This window comes from Passer montanus, unplaced genomic scaffold (assembly GCF_014805655.1).
Source record: "Passer montanus isolate IOZ18808 unplaced genomic scaffold, ASM1480565v1 scaffold13, whole genome shotgun sequence".
Classification (NCBI taxonomy): Eukaryota; Metazoa; Chordata; class Aves; order Passeriformes; family Passeridae; genus Passer; species Passer montanus.
Genome location: NW_024359832.1, coordinates 1,762,063 through 1,781,043, shown reverse-complemented (window position 1 = coordinate 1,781,043; position 18,981 = coordinate 1,762,063). Strand labels below are relative to the sequence as shown.

The window sequence follows — 18,981 nt, the reverse complement described above, 5'->3', positions numbered from 1 at the left end:
AGATACAATTATCTAGTACATCCAGAAACATCTTACAGCTTCTCAGTTATGCCCACACAAAAAAGTGATGGGAGTGGTCAGAGGGGAACTGGCCCACCAGTTCCAGACAACTAAAAAACATGCCAGACAACTAAACAAAATGAACTCAAGGCATTTTGTAGGTGGTTTTGTTTTGTTGTTTTGGGGTTTTTTGCTTGTTTTGCCCTCTTTTCTTTTGGTTGATTTTCTCTAAACAGGAGACAAAGACTTATTCCTAACTCGTGGTCAGGGTATTTACCTAGAAAGTGGGAGAAGTAAGACTAAGTACCTCCCCTGAATCTATCCACAGATGAAGAATTACCACATGAAAGACATCAAGAGCAATACCCACAGACCACACAGCTAACTACATGGCTACAGAGACCAGACACTTCACACCCTAACAGCTACTTATGTCTGTAATCACTTTTACCAATCTCCTTGATCAAGCCAAAAGTTTGTGTAACGTTAGCCTTTGATCATTACTCTGACCACTCATTTCCACGGTCACATTAAATTCCCTCTCAGCTAGCAAAGACAATCTGATGAATGATTTATATCAACAGCAGGTATTTGTAACACAATTGTGCAGGTATACCAAATGGACATAATTTTTTTTTTAATTGACAAGAGTTGCTAACAGCAACACCCAAGAACATATGACAGGCGTTTTAGAAAGCCAATATTTTATTTGAAACTTAATTATCTATAAGAAATAGAAATGTATACATGTAAGCAAAACACTTCTAAAAATATTTAGTGCTAGTCACCACTTCACTTTTTGCAAGTTGATTGCACAATCCATGACCTGTGCAGCTGTGGAAGTGCCTCTGGTGCCTAAATTTCCCAGCATGGGTGATTCATGCACAGCTAAATTATTCTGTAAAGCTCTTGTGAAGAGTGGACTGTTTTCCTGCCTGAAAAATGGTGTAGGCAGTGTACTTTACTGGAAGCATCTTCAAAATGAAAGAAGTGAGACTGCACATTTCCATAAAATGAGACAGTTGGAAAATTTTAAGCTACAACACTGAAGTGCAGTCCAAGCCGAAAAATTACCAAACAAGCAGCTCCTCCTCCCTACCTCCACCCACTACTTTCCCCAGAAGTCCTGCACATCATTTTGGAGACCACAAAGTGGTAACAAAAGAAAAATGAAAGAGGTAGCTGAAAAAAGGACAAAACAAAACATGGGAAGCACTAGGGGATGGTCATTTCAGTGTATTTCCAGTGTAAGAGAAGAGCAGGTTTGGAACCACTTGATGAAACTGAACAGCCACAAGTCTATGGGACCTGATGAGATGATGTTGCCCATGCCACTCTCCATCATATCTGAAAAGCCATGGCAGTCACACAAAAACCCTGTTGACTGGAAAAACAGAAACATCAGTCCTATTAAAAAAAAAGGGAGAAATGAAGATCCAGGGAACCACAGAACAATGAGCCTCACCTCTGTGTCTGGGATGATCATGAAAGCAATTTTAAGGCACATACCACACAAGCAGATGATCAGAGACAGCCAGCACAGCTTCACTGAGGGCAAATGATGCCTGACCAATCTGGTGGCCTTCTATAACAGAGCAATAGCTGACAAGGTTAAGATCAACCAATGCCATCTAACTAGACTTCTGTAAGGCTTTTGACATGGTCCCACACAAGATCCTTTCCACCACATTGGAGAGACATAGGTTTAAATGGTGGACTATTGGAGGGAAAACTAACTGGATGGATGGACGCAAACAGAGAGCTGTGATCAGTGACTCCATGTCCAGATCAAGGCCAGTGACAAGGGGTGACTGTATCCAGATTTTGGATCCTCAACACAAGAAAGACATGGACCTGTTAGAGCAGGCCCAGAGGCCACAAAGATGATCAGAAGACTGGAGCACCTCTCCTATGGAAGACAGGCTGAGAGAGCTGAGGTTCTCCAGGCTGAAACCGAGAAAGCTCCACAGAAACCTCACTGCAGCCTTCCAGTACTTGAAGGGGGCTTTTAAAAAAGAGAGAGAACAACTTTTTCCACAAGCAGATATAGAACAAGGAGGAACAGTTTCAAACTAAAAGAGCAAAGATTTAGATTAGATGCTAGTAAGAAATTCTTTATTCAGAAGGTGCTGAGGCACTGGAACAGGTTTTCCAGAGAAGTTGTGGATGGCCCTGGAAGGGTTTGAAGCCAGGTTGGATGTGATCCTGAGCAACCTGATCAAGTGAATGGTATTCCCTACTCATGGAGGAGGGGGATTGGAACTAGGTGATCTTTAAGGTCTCTTCCAAACAACCCTATGATTTTATCCAAAAAATATGTGGCAAAACACTTCTGTATTAGCATGCTCACTATTATATTCCCATGGTTAACAGGAGTAAAGAACTTAATTTTCTAGAATTATAGTGTCTGCCAGATCCTTCTGTTTATCCCTCAATAGAACTACCTGTCATTGAAAAAGAAAGCTTATACTGTGAAAAAATCCTCAACAGTATACGTAGAGAATTCCAGATTTTAATTTCCGTCAGAACTTTCAACAGAAGAATCTGGGCTCAACTAGAATTACAGTGATTGCCTGACTTGAGATAAAGGACAAGTACTTCATATCACAAAGGCAAGAAGTGCCTTAATAGGGAAAGGGACCCCACCCCCCCAAAATAAAACAACAGATAAACAAACAAACCCAACCAAACAAACCAAAACAGAAACGCAACTCCCAAAAAGGCAACAAACCAGAAGAGTTTTGCAATCAATACAGAGAGGAAGTAACTGCAAGTTTAGTTTTATTGTCCTTAGAAACTTTTGGCAAAATGCTCAGTAACCACTTTGGGTAGAGAAGCTAAGTATCTTTTTGCACCCTGCTACAAGCAAGAACCAAAGGAAATAGAACCAGCAGCATCTAGTCACACTGGACTCCTTCAGGTTGAAAAGATGATACGTTACTGTAACAAAAGAGATAGTGCTGCATGAACTAAACAGAAACAGCAATGCAGCAACAGAAAGAAGTATATAAAATCAACTTCAAATTTAATTTAATTTTACTGTAATCACTCTGCATATATTCTCATATGGAAATAAAGGAAGAGTACCTTTACTTAATTCAAACATTAGAGCACTGAACACAACTGAATTTCTGAATGTTCAAGAAACAAAGCTCAAAGAAAAATTATAGTTTAAAGTAACGCTAACATTTAACCATTACACACTAACATTACACTGACATTTAAACATTTAATTTTTTACCAGTCTGTGTTTCTAAAATATTATCTATTTATGCAGATAACACATTTTCTCACTTTTTCTTTATTCTCCTGAGCAGTAGAAGCATGCACTCACTCCACTGAAACTTTCAGAGTTTGTGCTAAGTCCAGAAAACCTACTGAAATCACCTTCCGAGGGTCACCAGAAAAACAGCAAAAGACAAACAACAAATTCCTTCTTCTCATACATCAGTATCATTCAAAATATTGGCTCCAGTCAAGTCAATTGTAAATTAAGCTGATTAATTATGATGAGAATATTACTCTTCAGGCACAGAATACCTTGCAGACTAATTCAATGCTCATAGCAAAATTCTGTCATGCGTCTCCCATTCCTTCAAAAATATTTTAAGATCATGATACTGACTGGAACACAAAATGTATCAGGAAATTCTACACCAAGCTCTTAAAAATTTTGCAGCTACAATATGTAAGATAAGAATTTTCAGGATTAGATCAAGGGTGGGGAAAGGTCACAAACTCAGCTCTTTTTGCATTTTGGAAATTCCGATTCTATCCTGACACCCCATATAAACCCTATAAAGTTTCAAATGAGTCCTTAAAGTTTTTTTCTGTGAGAACTACTAGTCCTTTTTACCATTTTTAATATCCAACAAAAAAATCATATCAACTACTTAGAACAACACTTGCTACATTTGCGTGGCCTTAAACTCTGTTCCTCCATTTTTAAAATTTTTATTTTCTACAGTTCCCAAGTTCTTCTTTCACAGAACATTATTTCTTTGTACCAAGATACTCGTTTCTGAGTGCTTACTTCCTGCCACTCAAAGTCTTCTCTGCACTCTTGAGAGCCCAAGGTTAAGGAAAGTTCCTGTGTGACCACCCAGGAGTCACTCGGGCAGTCACTCCCACCAGCAGAGATTCTCCCTGCTGGGATCCAGGCTGCTTCACAGCGGGTGGGTGCTTCTATCCCTCATACAGCTCTTTGCTCGAATAACAAAACCTGACTTACGTCATCCAGCACTGAAGTCCCTAAAAGCAACACTAAGAAATAATTACAGAAGTATTACAGCTATTTCAATTTACAATTAATATATCAGTTATCAAAAACCAAAATTACAATCAGGGTTTTTTTTAATTCCCTTCTGCGCACATTGTGAGAATGGTTTTAAAGACCTAGGATCTTGCTAGTGGCCTATGAAACACTGGTACTGAGGAATGGGATATCATAAGTTATCAATATTCACAGGAAATCCTGAAACTAACATGAATTTTAGGTTCAGGCCATATACTAACAGTTTACTTATACCAAACACATTAAAAAAACACAAACAGAGCACTTCACCATAACAGAGAAATACTCCTAAGGCAAGATTAACTTGCAACTCACATTTTGACTCTCAACATTTTTCTTCATTTTAAATTGAGGTTTATATCTCAATTTTGAACAAATTAAATAATACTGAAAATAACTTTATTATTCTTATTAAAGTCAGTGGGTTTTTTTCAAACAGTTTCAAAATGCTGCTGTTACTTAAGCTATTACAAGCTTAATAGTTTTGGGTGGATTTTAATGACTATATTTTTTAAAGACTGTAGGTTTACACCTACAATCCCTATCAACAGAAATCTTAATTGAATGTTGGAAATTTTCTGGAAAAAATGCTGAAAACAAGGGTCAACATTCTGCAAAGCTCTAATAAACAAGAAATCTAGCTGAATTTAGTCCTGATTACTGGCTTAGATATGTGAGTTATTATACTACATTTAAGCATGCAAAATTCTTGGGAAACTCTGAACTTAAAATTAAACAGGGCAGATGGAGAGTACTCTTTCAACTGCTATTTCAAGATAAAATGATTTAACACCAGCACCTAAATATTACTCAGATTTTCAACACTTTAACAACTGAGGAATTCATTCCAGGCCAAAAAAAAAAAACCAAGTCTCATGATTCATGACAGCTAAGGCACGAAAAAGATTAATAACTGCAAAAACCTGCAAAGACCATCTCTTTTTCATTTTTTCTGTTGCTCTTACTTAATGACTGCCATAAAACACTGGCCTTGGGGTTTTATCAAGCAGATGAGCAGTTCAAGCAAAACACCTGGGGTGAGAAGCATACATATTTTCAAATTCTATACAAAAGTTATAAAATTAAACAAATCAGAAGACTCCTCTGTTTAACAATTTAAAAATACAAGCATGGGAAAACCACAAACTAATCCATCAGAATTACAAAAGGCAGTTATGATTTAGTTGTTTAAACTGTCATTTACAGTATTTATGTGCCTCATCAACACGGTTTATATTACAAAAATTGAAAAAAAGCATTTTTGGCACTTCAAAATTTTTCAAAAACAGCATCCAAACTCATGGCTGTACTTCCAGCATAGACACCTCTTAGAGGTTCACTGCCCTCATCTACTGACCTATAACCAAAGTGAACAACTATGGCTCTGTCCCCATTAGAAAGTAATCTGAAACCGTAGAAATGGATCAGTAGATCAAAGCAGCTGGTGCTGACACTCCTATGCTAGCTGTTCAAGAGGGTTTATTTTGGATTAGATTTCATCTGGTCTCCAGAAGCAAACATCACTACCACATGGACCATTCAAATTTTTCCAGGAATTTCATGACTGATGCAGAACTCCATGTCCCCAGCAGAGACAGAAGAGCACTCTGCCCCTGCAGCAGAACTCACAGACTAGTTTTCTGAGAAAGAAATGTAGTTCAAACACACTGAGCCAAGCAAGTGGTAAGGGGAGACAACAGTGGGATTTTCTCTAAAGCAGTTTTAATCATCCAAATCACAACTGTAATGCACACATTGGAGTTATACCCTAACCTTTTCAAACCAGACTAATCAAAAGAGATGTCACGTCATAAACAGAATATTTGAGGGCACTGAAAGACTTCAGAAAATTTCTGTAAGCATTCTTCATAATGCGTCACATTTGAAAAACAAAATCATGATAAAAGACTATTTACTAAGTTCCACAAAAAATTTATTTTCTCTGTGCCAGAATTCAGCAGAAGACATAAATCTGGATATCCTTATTCCTTAGGCTTCATTTCTCTTTTCTTCGCTTATTTACTTCATCTTTTACGTCCTGTTTTCTCACGTCAAATATTTTACTTCTCTTCTTCTTTCTACCTTATTTCTTTAAGCCCTTCTCTCATTTTTTTATTCATTTCCTCCTATTACCTGTGCTATTAAATACAGTAAGGTCAAAATAAATATTATTGTATTTCTGAACTTTTAGACAGAGGTGTCAGTATTGTTTTTACCCTGGAAATTCAGATAGTATGGTCTGAGAAAAGTTTGTAAGCACTACTACTGTGATTTAACTTGCCCTAACTTAGTAAAGATGATCATGTGTTTACTGCAATGACTCAAATTGATCTCTGAATCCTGTGCTAATCAACTATGGGAATTGACAAAAATCAGATTAACGACAAAGGAATATTAGTTTACTATAAAACTGAAATTAGCCTGATTATTCTAAACATTATCTCACAGAACAGCCACAGGAACAAAGAAATACTAAGGGAAGCTAATCAAGGGATCTATGGATTGCAAGAACTTCATTACAGAAACACTAGATAAAATACATTTGGTGTATACACAGCTTTTTACCTTAGATGTAAAGCCAGAAATATATTGCTTAATCTCTGCCCTTTATTTTCTTTATTTTCTATATTTCAATTATGTAATTTACATAATAATTTAATCCTCTAGATTTTAGGTTATATGCCAGTTTCTCCAAGAACTGTAAATTATGAATAGGATTTTTAACCTTTTTTTTCCACATACAATTAATTCATTGGTTGCTTAGAATAACTAAACTATTCTGACTCACCAAGTTTCACTAACATTCAGTATACAAGATCCAAATAGATTTCCAAAAGATTTTGCAAATGAAAGAATGGGCTTCTCTCTACATTTGCTAAATTTAGATGAAAACAAAAAAAAATGGATCTCTTTAGAGCAATTCCTAAAGAAAAACAGTCTTTTAAGAAAGACAACACTATACAAATTTTCACATGTATATAATCTGAAAATTTAAAATCTATTGTATTGTCTTTCCATTTCAAAACAAATATGGTCTTCATGTTTTAAACATCTTATTTGAAAATCAGAATCAAAGATGCACAATGCACAGAGCTTTTCAGGATGCTCAAAAAGAAGTATTTAGTAACTTTTAACCACACACAGCCTGTACTATCCAAAAAGATGAATATTATTATGATAAAATAATGATCTTGAGAACATTAGAGAATGTTCACATAAAAGCAATAAAGAGAAAAAGCAAAGAATACAGAAAAACTGAATGATAAAATTGACAACAGTCATGGAAATATACTGCTGAAGCAGAATGTGAAGGACCAAATCAACAGTACATGCATGATAAAGTTAAGGAAAAGCACAAAGAGTACAGAAGAAAATCTTCTTACTCAGTGTTTGTACCTGACACTACAACGGAGTCAAGGAGATTAGACCTGTTTACTTCCCACAGTCCAGCTAGAACATGCTCAGTAGCCCTGTCTGCTTATGACTAAAAGGATTTGGAACGTATCTACCTCATCTGATTTGGACAGATGAAATGGATTTAGGAAATTCACTGAACTGGTACAAAACATATTTTCAGAAATCTATCATGCTGCCTTAATGTAAGTGGGATAGCAGAAAAAAATACTGAAGCATAATAATTTGTTTCTCCTACAACCTTGAGTGCTTGCTCCAGCATATGCAGGTGCTTTATTTTTCCAATGGCAAGATTTTCATTGCATTTTGCATCAAGAAAACAGTGCGTTCTTCCCTCTAAACTCATCCTCAGACACAAGCTGATATTTGTTGAATTTTAGGTGAAGAAGATATATAAAAGAGATTTAAGTCTTAGTAAATTATAAGCAACTAAAACCAAGGTTCTGGAACAGAAACTGTCAAGCATCATTAACTAGAAGCACTGCTACCTGTAATTCCATTCAGGACCATACTTCATGTAAGAACAGGCACCTCCGATGTACTACAAGCCACTAGGAATACAGGAAGGCTTTCTGACAGCAAGAAAAAATAATCCCATTTCAACAAGATTGGCACAATGTCTGTTCTACATAAATAGATCTGTTTCTTGGGGTTTTTTTGACCCAGTATAAAAGTGTATGTTTTGACCCAGTCAAAAAACCAGCAGAACATCTGAAAAATAACACCTACTTAAAAAGATAAAACATAAAAACACAAAGTCTACAGAGGGCCATGGCCATGATCCTCAGGATACACTGAATCAAAATCCCTTTGTTGCTCCTAAACAAACTACCCTGCTGTTCTGCGCTTCTCTGTGAGATGCACAAAGCAATCAGAAACCTTACTGCAATATACAACATGATCAAATCTTGCAAAGATGAAAATCTGCACCTCCTGGCCCATCCTCAGCTGGACAGTACAGTGTCCAATCAAGGAAGCAGGGAGAAGCAACCCATTCATAAACAAGGTGACATGTGAACAGAGATAGTGGTACTTGAATCCATTAAGATGCATTCTTCTGCTATGTCTTTACATAAAATGGGGTATTAAGTCATCTCAACAAGAGCATCTGCAAAAAAAAAACCGAAAACAAAACAAAAAAACCCAAAAACCAGTACAAAACAAACAAACAAACAAAAACCCCACACCACACAAAAAAACCCAAACAAACAAGAAAACACACAGAAAAGCAGTGAGCATGGCAGTACATATCCTCATTCACTGCAACACATCCCTGGGAGAGATATTAATTTAGTCTCCAGAAACCACAGGGCCACATTAGCACACTGCACTGCTGGGGACAGTGCCTTCATAAGGTCTGGGCTTTTCCTTCCTTCTAGTTTCCAAAGCAGCTCAGGTACAGTTCAGTTGTTTCATTCCATGCTCCAGTGTACAAGATAAAAGCTTATAAAAAGCTTATTTGAAGTTTGTTCTTGCCCACACACACCATTAATTTGAATCTCAAATTGAAGTGGAACGTCTACCTTGCCTGAGGTTGAAAAAGAGCTGCTTCTGCTTAAAGCATTTCTGTTCTAGTAGCAATAATATCTACATACTTACTTAAATTACCTAGAAATACATTGTGCCTTCTAGAGTGGGTGGGTAGCATTAGTAGTCCAAATGTGATGTCATCTGAGTAAAAGTCTTCTTTGGCACGGTCTTCTGAAAAACAAAAAAACACACAGTTTAATGAATATTAATCTGTACGAAAAAACTTTTTGGGGATGAGCCCTTGATTATTTCTGTTTTCTCTCCTGCAATTTCAGTAATTTCATATGCATCCTTATAATGTCAAAAAATCACTTCCTAATTTTTCTATTCAACAGAATGATGTAAATTCTCATGAAGGACAACTTCAACATTGCATACCACCTTTTATGTAGCTCTGGCACTGTCTGAAATCCAAACCCGTGAGACAAATGCAACAGCCCAATGGTAACACAAAATTTACAGACGTAACAATGTCTACAAAACAGTAATATTACAACTACTGCACTACAATTGCTTCAGATTGTATTATGACCTTGCAGAACATTAATAATACACTATGCAAACTTTTGGAAAGAAACTGCATCAATAAAATCTTAACTCTGTGTACTGTGGCTCAAACAGGACACATGAACTACTGCAGCACACAAGTGGAAACTCTCAGAGAACACGGCATGCAACAGCACAAGATTCTCTCCACTAATCAAACTCCCCTCACTAATCAAACTCCTCTCACTAATAAGAAATCAATTTCATTAAGATGTGCTGAGCAAAAGCTCACTCTACAACAGAGATTTTTACACAGCAGCACTCTACTTATTCAACGAAGAAAGAGCTCCCCACCTGCTACAGATCATTAATTCCTACACACCATGCTTTATTTTAAATACACATGCACCAACTTGGTAATATCATCTAACTGATTATAATCCTGCTGGAAAAATCTACTGCTACTGACCCACTGCTGATATTTTCTATTCAGCACTGCCATGTGGCAAGGCATATCCTTTAAGGCAAACATAAATCTATTCCCTTCCATTGTATGCAAGGATTGATGGATTTCCTTTGACATGAAATAGCCAAAACAAAGTAACTTCTAAACCCCTGTTCTTTACCACCTCCTCCCCCAGTACATATAACATAGAAAGAAAAAGCTGTCAGCCTGGAGAAGAAGAATGCCAATGTTTGAGGAAGATCTACTGCCAAGTTGAATGGGATAAGAAATGCAGACCATTATCACCTACATATTATTTTCTAAATGGTCAAATGAAATATGAAATGTTACAAATCAATTACTTGAATCAAATACCAGCACATAGATAAGAAATGGCAAAATATATTCTACAGGGCAGGAAGTTTAGGTGCATTTTTTAAAAATCTATGCCAGTTTATGAAATATTATTTTTCATTTCTCTGTTGGCAACATAAAGTTTAATGTAACTCCATCTAAATCAGCCATAAATGTAATTATCTATATAAAGGCAGTACAAATTTAACCAAAATAATTTGGAAAAGCAATTTCTGTTATTTTAGTGAAAAAAGTTTGTGATACTTTTGACTTAGATAAAATGGTAGTGTGTCGATCACCATTGATGTTAAAAACTTCTACAGTCCCTCTCTCAATTGTAATGAAATTCATATGAAGTCCTCCAGCTTGTAGAAAAATTGTGTGTAATAGAAGGCAGCAACAGAGCAACAGGAATGCCTGAGATTAAATTTTCAGGCACAGATGCCTGTTGTTTAAAAAAAAAAAAGCAAGTTTGAGTGACAGCTAAATTTCTTGAAGGGTTAAAAAAAAAAATCTTAGAATTTGTGTCCTAACCTCCCTGCCAAACTGATCGAAACAGTTTCTCATATTCTCAAATCATTTTCCTGTCTCATTTTCTTTCTTCAGAAGATCTAAACCCATCAACATAATTTGTAAGTTTCTATAGATCTTTTTCTTGCTCTATTTCATAAAACCTTCTAGTTACTCTTTCTCTTGATCCAGACTACTTTTCTGACTTCAATATGCTTTCCAGACCCTGAAAAATATTTTGCTTCTTTTCCTCCAAATCTGTATATTATTTGGACTTGCTTTATGCTGTCTTTTGCTTCTATATTCTCCTATTACTTGTTGCTGATCTATCTTATCATCTTCTTAGAAATGAGAATTTGTTTAATTCACTCACTATGACTCGCTTATTAATTTGAATCCTTGTCCCCCTTTCTGAGGTCATTGTCATCATTTTCTATGTCAGTGAAATTCAGATCACAAGCTTCCCAAGGCTGAAACTCTATCTTATTATCTATGAAACATCACGAAAAGCTCTAGGGCAGCACAAAATATTTAGCTAATGCTTCTGAGCTGGAAAAAAGACTATATTAAAAAATGAAGTAGAACATTTTAACAACAAAAACACTTCCAGAAAAATATATTAGATGTAAAATTGCTGAGATGTTAGAGAACGATCAGTGGAACTACCATACTAGCTCTGAACAATAGTTCTCAAACACACAACTGCTAGTAGTAGCTTGATTACACACAATGGATGTTGCTGCTGTGGATGGCAAGAAAACTTTATTAAATCACATTACTACATTAAAACTGACAGGAAAGTGTGTGTGTGTGTGTGTGTGAGAGAGAATCTGCATTTCTATTCTGACAGTTCTTGGAAGCTGTGATTCACGCTGCTACTTGCTTTTCTACTCACAGTAAAGGAAAACCCTGTTTCCTTTACAGTATTTGTTGTTACTATGAAAACTACTTTAAAACAAGCACAAGTCAAAACCACCTATTTTGTGGTCTGCTATGATTTTTTTAATGAACCATTTCAATACTTGAAATCAATAAATTAAAATTTGTGAAGATTATGAGTCTTGACAAGTATATTTCATATTATACAGCAGAGAATTCTCTAGAAATGAAAGCAGCACAAGCTAATAAACTTTTCTTCACTTTCAACATTACTAAGATTTTCAGTTTTTCAAAACCAACCAGCAGGACATCCTACATTTCTCTACTGAGACTTCATAAAAATCTTCAAGTTGATTTCAGTCTGCTGTTTATTATGATAAATAAGTAATGCAAATACAGGCCAGACAGGAAAGAAGTCGAGAAATGCCATTCTAGACATAAATTCAGTTCCCGCTTTTCAACAAATAACTCTGTGTTACAAGACAGAGGAGTGGGCTTACTGGAAATCTGATTTGGGAAATACTGTCTTTTGTTCTTATGTTGACAGAAAAATATTATTTTTATTATTATTTTGCTATCATGTCACACTACTATATTGTTGGTCCTCCTCCCTTTCCAAAACAGCCCAAGATTCTTCCTGTCTCCTCAAGCCCTGACGACACACACAACTCCTGGTCTCCTACCCAACACAGACCCAGTGCATGCTGAAAAAAAAAAAACAGGTCAGTACCAAAATCCCATTGCATTATGTCTCTCTCAAGAGAAGGCAGTGACACATTTCTCTCTACCCAGCTTGCCTATTTTCACAAAACCTGTGGTAACATTACAGTTTGTGATTTCCATCCCTCCTACAAACATGGCTACAACTGATCAACTATTTCAAAAGCTACTGGTGAATATGTAAGGGAAGAATAAGAGAAAAAAAAGGAAAAAGCATAAATCACATTTTCTTAGGAAATCAGGCTTAAAAAAGGCAACTTCCTGAAGCTTTTAATCTAGGAAAATTTCCTAGTTGTTCATTGAGCCAAGGAAATAAGCAACTTTTGTCAAAATATTTTTTTATCTTTTTACACCTTCACATGTAGATTTCAAATTAACTTTGGGTAACTAACATGGGAAAGTTACCACATGAAACAAGACAGTTTTTTTTCTCCTAATGTATCTTGAGGCTTTTGGATGACTGGTGAAAATCCAAGCATTCAACATATCTCTAGCAAGAGTAATCTGAAAAATTACATAGCTTCTACCTTAGCACACTAGCAGGAGTCTACATTCTCTGTATTCACAACCATCTTCTCAACAGCAACCCCTAAACTCTCGGAACACTGCTCTGCCAAGGTGCATGTCAGTAATAGCTGAAACTGAACAGGCAGTCACTGACATTTTACATTTAACATGCAATGAAATAGCCACCAAACACGTCAAAAACGCCCTTAAATGCCAGATACCAGTATTAACTACTTCATTAAAAACTTTACTCAAACATGAAAATGGAAACTTATGTTTTATTTATAACAGCAGCGGGATTGTCAGAATTCGAAATATTAAATTAGCTGTATTAATGTGTTTTGAAGTACCTTTTTTATTAGGCAGCCTACTATTTCATACTTTCATTAAGACCATAATTTAAGATGTAAAAATATACATTTCCTCAGTGTTTCTAATGTACATTAGGAAACTCACACATTAACCTCCCACAAGAGCCACTTCTTACCAGCCAGCCTGGCCTCTATGTTCACAAATACTTGCCTCAATGAAGAAAGTGCTGAAGCTTTCTGGAGATCTACCAGTTCTGCAGCTAATGACATGCTTATGGGATCTGGGATCATTCTTCTGCAAGCCATGGAGATACACTCACAAACTTGTGGTGCTGCAAGCTAAAAACTCTTGTAGATGAGGTTGCTAGCAATACTACTCCCTGCCAGAAAATACTTAAAGATTCTGACATCATGCTGGATGATCAGCCCATTCCCAGGTACTCCTTCTTTTTTAAGAGTCTCACAGCAAGACCACGACTAAGCAGCATGGTTAGCAAGTTCTATGGCTTGCTCCAGCTGTAGTAGACCCCAAAGTAGCACGTTCACTAAAACAGGGCACAAAAAGGGGATTGCATACAAAAGGATCTACAATTATCAAGTACCAAAGCCAGGGAGAGTTGCATCATTCAGCAAGACTTTTTCAAAAATTAATACAGATGCAAACTACATAAGCAACCAGTGAACACAGTATTTTGCCTTCACCTGTTTCTGGAGGCCTAGGACATAGGTAAGGTTAGTACTCACAATCCTGGTCCCTGTCCTTGTCATACACCTAGCTAAGCTTTTCCCATCAATATATTTTCCAGCAATATATTCTTTTAACATGCTAGCAGAGGGAAAAAGATGGGCTCTCATTTTGTCCAGCAGCACAGTAACCTGGATCACAGAAACTGGAAAGCCAATCTCCAGTCTACCAATAGGGTTCAAACCGTAATCTCTCAGCAGGCTCTGCATTGCACTAGGAAGATGCATCAACTCCTAACGTCTCATTTCAGTGGCAATTTTCAAGATATGGAACCAAAAAAAAAAAGGTAAATCTTTACTGGACAGAGAAGCATCAGAAGTATGCATGCCTCACTAAGGCAGCAAACAAGAGATGTAATTCATGGGTACCAGTTTGTAACAGCATTCAAAATTTTAAATGGAACACAGGCCAGAATATAAGTATACATATAATCTCCTTTTCCTCCAAGAAAACTTGCCTAGTAGATCTCTTTAGCCCAAAGAGACTTTAATCGTCTTGTCTGCAAGGAAAAGTGAGGTTCCAGGCTTTGGAGTTTTGTTGGTTTGTTGTTTATTTTGGGCGTTTCTTTTTTTTTTTTTTACAGGAGACATGAACAAAACCTCTTCCTCCTCACTCCTTTGTGCTTCTGAACAAAAGGGAGAGTCACCACAGGGTTTTGGTCCAAGTCCAATTCCATAGGTGTGCCTGAGGTGTGGTTTGAACATGCCTTTGAACAAGTGAAGGCCTAATTTTCAGATTGCCTAATTTATGAATAGTAAACAGATTTAGATGCCAAGATGCTCGGTTATGATAAGATTTTGGAAGATGTGAATGAGAACAAAACTTCAGTGTTCAACTTTGGAAAATTTTACTAGTGAAAACAAGAAACCTCTAACACAGATACCAATTTTATTTGGGGCTGGATACACAAAACCCATCTAAATCCATTTTATGGATCTGGCCATATACCAAAATAACATACATCAAAACCATCTCAGAGGTACCTGCAAATATCCTTTTTTGTGGAACTCCAGAAAGACCCCTATAGAAGAATTATGTCACATATATTTATTTTAAAAATCCACTTTAACTGGATCTGTCTTACTCCAAGAAGTGTTTTGTTTTAACAAAAGGATAATAGTCTAACACCATTTATCTTGTGGCACCAGGCTGTCATTATCTGTAAAATGACATTAAATTCACAACTGAAGCCTTCTCACATACTCTTGAGATGATCTAACACCATTTATGTTGTGGCACCAGGCTGTCATTATCTGTAAAATAACATTAAATTCACAACTGAAGCCTCTCACATACTCACACACACAGTTTTAAGAACAAAGCATTGAAGTAGCCATATTTATTCCTAATTTGGCTACATTTTAATCATAAATATGAGGAATGCCCATAGTACATGCTGAGCTTCAAAAGCATCACTCTCCAAACCTAAGTTATTATCATTCTTGAATCTCATATATATAACTAATTTTTAAGGATCTATATTTAATAAAATATTAATACTATTAATGATGATTTCACAATATACTCAGAACATCAGTACAGAATAAGGAAACTTATTCACCGATTTTAATGACGAAATGAAACAGCTGGAAAGAGTCCAAAGTGTGCAGTTTTAAACTGTTAAAAGAATCTGTGAAGCCTTGTTATTTCCACATAATATTAAATATATGACAACCACAGAGGACCAAAACGTTTTATGTGTATGATGATATATTCTCAAAGTGGCTATAATAAAGAATTTATAATAACACAAAAAGTATGGTAAGAGAACACTAAGACTATAAATTAAAACACTCAGAGGTGAGGTATACCAAAATTAAAGTAGCTTTTACATGACAAAGGAATTTTGTGGCAGCAGTAGGGATAGAGAATTCAATCCTTCAGGGCATCTGCATTAACCCTGAGTCTCCTTTCTCTTCTGTGATTTTGCATGTCACATCTTTTAAGTCCTACAACAAATAAACAGTGTAATGTCTGTCTGAGTTTCAAATTATTACAGATTCCCCCTGAGTTAACAATTAACCAACTATCCTAGTAAGTTACTTTCCCCACATGGACCACCTGCAGCAGTCAGAGGTACCTTCCTAACAGAGTTATCCAAATTTCCTTGTGCCAGAGTTACAGAGAGACAGTGAGCCTCTCATTTCAGATTCTGCTAAGGGAATGAAGATGTGCTTCCAACACATCTTTTTATTCTGAAAGACCACTAAATCCAAAATAATGCTATCAACACTACTAACAATAATTCAATAATAGCTTAGGATGAGAGAAGCAGTTGAATGGTTTGGCGACTACCTGCAGTCTCACACTTTTTTTCACCTCTGGAGATAAAGCTACTGTAAAACAGCCACTGTTCTCCCGACAGCCCGGTGACTCTCCTGGTCTCATGCCACCCCTTCAGTGATGAACCAGTTCATTAACACTGAAAGGTTAAAAATACCTTGCAAAGTAAATAAACAGAAAGTAAGAATGGCAGGAACAATCACTACTGACTTTGCTATGCCACCAACCCTCAGAAACAGTTCTACACCTGCTTTCACTTTGGCCTTCACAGTTTGCAGTGTTCATAGAGAAGCTAGTACTTTTAAAAAGGCTCAAACACTAAAATGAACTTTTCTTTACTTCAGAGATCTACCGAAGCCTTTGCCTTGAGAAAAACTAACTCATGACAATGTGATGAAAAAGTGCCTTTCAGCTGTAATTCCACTTCTTCTGAATTATATTTTGTATTAAAAACTGTAGTAGGATACTAATTTTCTACTTGGAGAGCTATCCATAGTCTTCATCTACAAAACTAAGCGGAAACCATGAGGCACTGACAACAAATTATATGCATCTCCTGAAGGAAAGCATAGATAAAAAAGGAGCTGCTTTCAAATGAGGAAATTACCTAATGAAGTAAACTGCAATTTTGATTCACAACTATTTTCAATACAAGTTTATTCGTTTTTAATAAAAAATTCACAACTTTCAAGTTGATAAGATCATCTCATATAAAGAACATGTGGAGAAGTTGCAGGGCAATACCTCTACTACTATTTAATATCTTCAACTTTTTGCAGAAATTTAAAATAGAGAGGGGATAAAAGCAAAAGCTCAAAGTTCTTAAAAGCAGAAATTTCTTTTGAAAGACCAATCCAACCACAAAGATTCATGACTTCTGTGAAATGCTATACTAAGAAGCTAATTAACCAACCCTGCAAATTAAATTCAAGGTAATTACCACTCAGTTTTTAAATTGCTTAGTACAAAGAGAGTAAAGTTACCTACAGCAGAGGTTTGGGGGTCCTTAGAAGAGCATTAGTAATGAAAACGCACTGCTTCCCTCACATTCTTTTATTTTACCTAAATGTGTTAAAACTTTTCCATGCAAGAACATGAAGCGGAAGAAATAAAAAACAAGACATGGCTGAATGGCACCTTAAACTATTAAATATCAACCCGGAAGTTTGGGGGTTTTTCCCTGTTTGAATTGCTTGTTAAGAAGCAGTAACCCTTGCCTTACCAACAAAATTCTCAGACAAAGTTGTCATATTCTACAAAAAGAACCTAAATCAAATACGTTATGTCTGGTAATCTGAAAGCAGTGTCTGTAGCGAGTTTGAGGAAGTGTCTTAAGTGGACACATACGAAAATTAATAGTTTAATTTACTAAAAAAATTAAAAGCAGAGCTACTTTCAAGTAGAATCCCTCTATTACAACAATCAAATGCTGTCCAATTTAAAATAACAGGCCCAAACCCCACAGATATTTATAAACAAAGTCAAGATTATTTCTGTAAAACAACAGCAACTGTTCATACTGAACTTTGCCAGGACTACCACAGTCGAGGTGTATTTGTCAAGTATTTCTTTCTCTAGGGTATTTGCTTAAACAATCCTCTTGCCTCCTGTCACACCTGCTAGCCAGAGAAATTACACAGGTTAAATATAACCACATTAAAAAGAAAAAACAAAAACACAGAACCATGGTAGTTAATTTTAACCTGGATCATTTCCTCAAGCTAGTTATGGGACACAATTCCACGAACCGTTGTGCTGGTGCAGCTGGAGCAAGGAAGAGGCAGGCCAAGTCAATACTGCCACCAAAAGCACTGTTTGTCAACCAGTCATGTAAGAAAAAATACCTATTTTAAGGATTCAGAGCATCAGGCTCTATGATCGGCCACTCTGCCTCTACATGCAGTTTCATATTCCAGCCAAAACCATGCCTGACTTTCCCTGTGCCTCTTGGAAGGTTAACTCTTATCAGCACATGAAAACAACGGCCTTACCAAAATCTCACTGCAAATACGTTTGATTAGTTCATAAGCACACCTCCTCATGGAAAAAAAAACATTTCTAATTTATATCGAGGCCTAAAGTATCTGGAATTTGAAAGTGAAACCAACGAAAAATCCTGATCCACCTTAACCCAAACACAAAACTGAAGAACCACGGATTTGCAGTCCCTTGCTAGTGCTCACACTTGCACGCACGGAGTATTTAACACACTGACTTTAAGGCCGCAGTAACCCGAAAAAGGACCGGGGGCTACTGAGAATCCCTCAGGTTTTACAAGCGTGAACACGCTGCAGTTATCGTAATAAAGTTATCGGAAAAAAAACAAACGTGTGGGGGGGAAATAAGCCTTCCAGCCTGCTGCGCAAGCCCGCAGCTCCAGCCCACCTGCCGCAGGGAGAGCGCGGGGCACGCTCTCGCCGCCGCCCGGGGCGCGAGGCCCCGCAGAGCCGTCCCGCCGCGGGGAGGGCCCGGCCCGAGCGGGCACCGACCGCCGCCCGCCCGC

The 18,981-nt window shown here is 36.9% G+C and overlaps 1 protein-coding gene across 7 annotated transcripts in view; it reads right to left on the bottom strand.

The window, feature by feature from the left end:
• The window catches only part of CLOCK (clock circadian regulator), a 65,000-nt gene that overhangs the window by 45,583 nt on the left and 436 nt on the right, over positions 1-18,981 (bottom strand). For 3 of the 7 annotated variants that reach the window (XR_005626487.1, XM_039698748.1, XM_039698753.1), the window contains exon 2: positions 9,308-9,409. The gene's annotated coding sequence lies outside the window, so the exon portion shown is untranslated. Of the gene's footprint in view, positions 1-9,307; positions 9,410-18,863; positions 18,974-18,981 lie in introns of those variants that run through there. The other 4 variants (XM_039698749.1, XM_039698751.1, XM_039698750.1 and 1 more) reach the window with 4 other exon arrangements.